The sequence below is a fragment of the Numida meleagris genome, chromosome 21 (assembly GCF_002078875.1).
Source record: "Numida meleagris isolate 19003 breed g44 Domestic line chromosome 21, NumMel1.0, whole genome shotgun sequence".
Classification (NCBI taxonomy): domain Eukaryota; kingdom Metazoa; phylum Chordata; class Aves; order Galliformes; family Numididae; genus Numida; species Numida meleagris.
This window is the reverse complement of record NC_034429.1, coordinates 2,343,654-2,349,303: the sequence shown is the minus strand read 5'-3', so window position 1 is coordinate 2,349,303 and position 5,650 is coordinate 2,343,654.

The following is a 5,650-nucleotide window of genomic DNA, read 5'->3' as shown; positions in this document are numbered from 1 at the left end:
GCAGCGCTTTGCTCTGATCCTGGAAAAAACCAAAAAGGAGAGGGAAGGAGGAGGCTGTCCCCAGATTTACGGCCAGGAGCCTCCCCAGCACCCGAGCCTCAGCCCACAGAGAAATTCTTTACTTATTGAATCACATTTGTCATCTCTAAATACATATGCAGGCCCGTGTTTCTGAATCCATAAACATCTTTAACTAACTCCGCTCGGCTAGGCCTCTTTCAGCAGTAATTTATATTTAACTTTTTCCATATGCGGGGCCTGTCGCGTTGGTGTCATTTCCGGGAGAGCCGAGGGGGTGCGGGGGGCGGCGTGGTTGGGGCTGCTGGAGCAGCGCGGCTGCTGGCACGGCGCGAGCAACCCGCCCGGCAGAGCCAGCGCTCATTAATCATTGGAACTACTCAACTGCCAGCTCCTTTCAAGATCTTTCAAGAAGTGTTTTCACCCAAAATAGAGTTGAAAACGCGCCGGGCCCTACTTTCAGAGTCTCATCCATCTGGCCATTATGGGGAGTGTCAGGCGGCTCTGACAGACAAGGCTGCTCTGTTCGAGGGGCCCCGGCTCTCGCAACCTGTCGTACCGCGGGCTGACAGCTCCATTGGTACCTACAGAAGAGATAAAAGCACGGCGGGCAGGGGCGAGGGATGAGCACGGGACCCCAGGGTGAGACGTGGGATGCTGACGGCGCCCGTAGGACTGAGCTCCCTGAAATCACTGCGCCGCACTCTGTGCCTGCGCCCCTCTGCCCAAATCACTGCACTGCACTGGGTGCTGGTGCAACGGATGGGCAGCAGCGTGCGATGTGAGCTGCACGCCCGGGGGCTCCTGAACCCCCTTCCGCTGCACCACAGCTCTGAGCATCCCTGCACTGAGCACCCCCTGCAAACTCACCCTGGGCCCCGTCCCCCCTGCTCTCTCCACACCCCCTGGGAACGCACTGCTCGCTGCATGCAAACCCCGAATCGTTCCAGCAGCGTGAGTCAGAGCCCAGAAATAACGCGCTGGGTCCGAGTGCTGCAGGAGCTTCCCCCATAGCACGAAGGGCTGCAAGCTTTCCTTCTGCAGAGGGTGAAGCAACGTGACGCTGGGGATCCTGGGGACCCTGAGCTCTTCTCGTAGCTCTTCCCAAGGAAACCGATGCTGAACTCAGCCCACGTTTGCTCCGTGCTCTCCAGACATGCAGCAGGGCTGCTCCATGCCCACGCTGCACCAGGCAGGAGGTTTGGGAGCCAGCAGCACAGTGACCAAGGGCCTGGCGTGTTCCTGCAGCCGGAGGAGCGGTAGCAGACCGAGCAGCCATTCCTAATTTGAAATTCAGCCAGAGCCTGGGAAACGTGCACAAAACCAGGGGGCACAGAGCTCTTCTCAGCTCCACTCCTCGGTGCTCCATTCCTGCTCCCACCGCACCCAGTGCTTTGTGAGGGTTTGTTATCGGGGTGGGCTGAGCGATCATTTTCTCACAAACACGAGGCTGATGTTTGCGGCTCAGCGCCTCGGAGCGAGCGCACTCGCGCTGTGCTTCGTGTCAGAGCCATTTTCCACAGAACATGACTCGTTCCACCTTGGAAGCCGGGCCTGGCCGCTGTCCCTCCGCACCCACGGACGTCACTGGGGCTGTGCTGAGCTGGAACAGAAACTTGCAGAGGTAACAATTGCTCCGGCAGAAACAATTCATCACTTCTGCAGGAGCGCTGCCCGGCAGAGCTCCCAGGTGCTGGGTTCGCAGCCAGCTCTGCAGGCACCAGCTCTGTCCCGGCACAGGGACACGGGATGGCCGAGTGTCCCCATGCACCAGTGGCAGAGGGGGCCCTGTCCCCATGGGAAGGCAGGAGAGGAGCACAGCAGCTCTGGCTCGCAGCGAGCGAGCACGCCAGGAAAGAACAGCGCAGCAAATCTCACACACTCCCATCTCCTTTCTTCTCTTCCCAAAGGAGAAGGAGTACAGAGAAGGCTGAAACTCATCCAGAAAGCATCCCGAAATGTTTTCGTCCCCCTCTCCTCTTCGCTGTGCTCTGGCACCTCCCTGCAGCGCGGTGCTGGGTGCGGTCCGGGAGGGCTCCATGGAAGTGCTGGGGCTGCAAACACAGAAATCTGGGCCGGTTGGGTTCCCTGGGTGCCCGTGGTCCGTCTGCACAGAGGTCAGGTTCCCCAATCACAGCGCCGTGCTGGAAGGTGGGGTGAAGTCATGGCACACCGCTCCGGGAGGCTTCCATAAACGCCGCATTGGAAAACATTATGGTCTGTGGAAATCTGTTTGTTATTGCGAACGGAGCTCAAGGAATACACTCTGTAAACGAAGCTGTCAGCCGAGCGTCTCCCCCAGCGTCCTCCAGCGAGCGTTTAGCTGAAACATTTGTGTATACAGAATTACGACTCTTCAGTTATTCGCCACGATAATAAACAGAGAGATAACTATTAACCACGCAGCACTGTAACCAACAGCATCGCTGGGGCGTAGAGCTGAGCGGGGCAGCGGCTGCGGGACCGTGGTGCTCCACGGCTGCAGAGAGGAGCAGGAGCCGCACGCTGTGCCCCCATCACTGCCACGCTGCGACCAGCGGGAACCAGCGTCCTGCTGGGGGAAGCTGCTGGTGAGCTCGTTGCTGTTGGTGCGCTGGGATTTGTGCCGCGCAGCCACGGAAAGTCACTCGAAGCCTTCTCCCGCCTGCAGCTCTCCACGCTGCCGGGCACCCCCTGGTTTGGGGTCTCCAAGCTCCTCGCTCCTCGCTCTTCTCCACGCACCTCCCCGTGCTGCTCCGGCCCTGCTGGGGCGAACCGCAGCCGCCTTCCTGAGCCCTCCTCCCTGCTCTCCAACGCCGAGCACCCCTGGAGCAGAGCTGTGGGCACCGAGCACAGAGCCTGTATTCTCCGGGGCGTCCAGCGGCGGGAAGAAAAGCCGCTTTGTGCAGCTGGGAAGCTCCTCATCCACCCACCACCGCTCCGCAGCCCGACACGAGCCCTCGGCTGCAGGCAGAGCTTTGTGCGGGCAGACCCCTCCGCGGGGTTCATGTCCAAACCAACGCGGCCTCGCTGCTCGGCTCACGTTCCACCGGGCACAGGGATGGCTGGCTGGGCTGGGGCCGTACCGGGGGGATATCGACCAGGAGCGCAGCGCTGCCGAGAGCTGTGCGTGTGCTCCGGGGCCGTCCCGCCCCAGCACAAGGTACAGGGCCGCCTTTGTTCGGCGGGGGCAGAGCCCTCACCCCGCACGCAGCAGAACCCCGCGTGCGGAACGCGCAGCGCCGACTGTCCGACCGCTTCCACACACCGCGGCCTCAGCAACTGCTGCAATAAATCAATAGGAAAATAGAGGCTGCCAGTTAGACTAAACAAGTGCATTTGCAAGGATTGCTAACCCTCATTAATCACCGTGACAGTCCTAAAAACACATTTCCCCTTTAATGACTGTATTTGGATAATCAGTGCTTTTTCCTCCCCGGTCGGAGCCGGGGTAACTGACAGCTGGTGTTATTAGAGCCGGCCGCGGGAGAGCGCGGGGATCGGGGTCACCTGAGAGTCAACCGCTGGAGGTCTCCTGCAATTCAGGGCTCGCTGGAAAAGTTGTTGTTATGCAACGCGGAGCGCCGCTCGCTGCCAGCACAGCTTCCAGCACACGCTTCCGTGGCCCAACACCCACCTGCACCGCACCGGCCCGGAGCTCCCTGCCTGCTCTGAAAGGCCCTTTCTTGTCCCCGTTCCCTCCAGGTGACTTCCCGGAGAGGTTGGAAACCTCGCGCGTTTCTCTCTATAAATGATGCAACACATTCATGCGCAGCACATGATGGAAATGGTAATTCAAGCCCATACAACTCTAAATTAAGCCATACATTACCCGACCCACTCAGCCATATATTTTGCAGAAAGACGGGATTGAATCAAATCAAACCGAAACTGCGGAGTGCGGGTTGTTAGACAGGATGATTAATAAAGTGCATCCCAGCGCTCTTATTGTAAAATGAATTCTGCAGTACCTGGGCACGCGATAGGTGGGGAGTTATTGAACACAGCGGCAACGCGCTCACTTCCCCGCAGATAAAGCCCTGAGTGTCGATTGCTATCAGATGATACTCCGCGGTGTTTACACACGCCGGCCCCAGTGCTGCAGTCTTTAGGGAGGGGAAAAGCGGTTCCCCGAGGAGCTGTCAGCATTATGGGATGCATCGGAGCAGCACCGGCCTCGGTGGAGGCGCAGGGAAGGCACGGGCTCAGTTTTGGAGCACCCCAGGGTGGGTCGGGGAGCAGGGGGAGGCAGAGAAACCTGCAGCAGAGCGGGGCTGAGCAGAGCTCTCCCTGCTGGCACGGAGCACCCCGCCAACCCGCAGGCACCGCGCGTCCCATGCACATCCCATGCACGCGGACACGGCAGCCATGGCGCACGGAGAGCACGCAGCGAGGATGCCTCAAAGCACGGGGGAACAAAACGCCCACGGCAGGGACCAGCACCAGGCGTGGGATTTCAGCGCTGCCGTGGTGGAACAGTGATCTACGCCCTGATTTGCACCACCACTGCCCACTGCCCTGCAATGCCCAGCGCCAAAGGGCGCATCCCTGCGACGCCCGCGGGGGGTGGCACCCAGCGAGGACGCAGGGACGGGTGGCAGCAGGGCCTGGCATCCCAGGCAGAGCAAGGAGCAAACCCTGCTCTGCAGCACCCAGGCCTTCACGCTACCAACACCATCTGCACCCAGGCCACGTCCACCACGGACCCCAAAACCGGGGTCCAACAGCCACGGGGCAGCTGGACCCCCCTGCCCTACACGCAGCCGTGTGCAGCAGGAGAGCCCCAGCCCCTGGCTGCTCGCTGGAAGGAAAAATCAAAATGCCATCGGCAAAACAAGTCCCTCTCTTAAGCGCATTATTTTTCAGCTCAAAAGACACAAAGGAATTTAAACGCGGGGCATAAGGCAATATAGAGAAGGCAATTAACTGGGATTAATTGCATGACTCACCCAAAAAATGCAACAGGAGCAAAGCACTCAACAGCGGGGGGAAAAAAGAAAGGGAGAAACCAGGTGGGGCAATGGGAGCTGCGGGGCTCTGCGGGGAGCGGCGCTGGGCGCAGGTGTTGGCATGGGGTGGGCCCAGAGGAGCAGCCCCCGACCCCGCAGAGGTGGGGACACAAAACCAGAGTGCGAGGGAGGGCTCAGATCTCGCTGCGCGGGGATGGCGGCGGGGCGGGGGTCCCTAACCCTCAATTCCTACCGGGCTGCAGCTGCGGGGGGAACTGGCCGCGGGGGGGGGACCGGGGAGCCTCGCACCGATTCTCGAACCTTCCCTCTCGCCGCCACGCACGGACAAACCCAGGACCCCCTCCCCGTTCCTCAATCACCGCAACACATCCACGCGCGACCCCGCATCGCTCCCCGCCGGGATCGCCCCGAACCCCGCACCGCCCGCAGCCCCGCGCCGCTAGGGGGAGCCCGCGTCCCGCATCCCGCACCGCCGGGCGAGGGGGGACAAAGCCTCGGGGGGTCGCGGGGAAGAGAGACCACACCACAGGGTGAATATAACCAAGTATTCATTTATTAACAAAATAAGACTTACCAAGCCGCAGCTCTAGTCACCCGCAATGCTCGCAGCCCTCCCGGCCGGGCGGCCCCGCGCCCGCCGCTGCTCCGTCCGTGGGGCCGCTCCGTCCGTGCCACGCACCGCG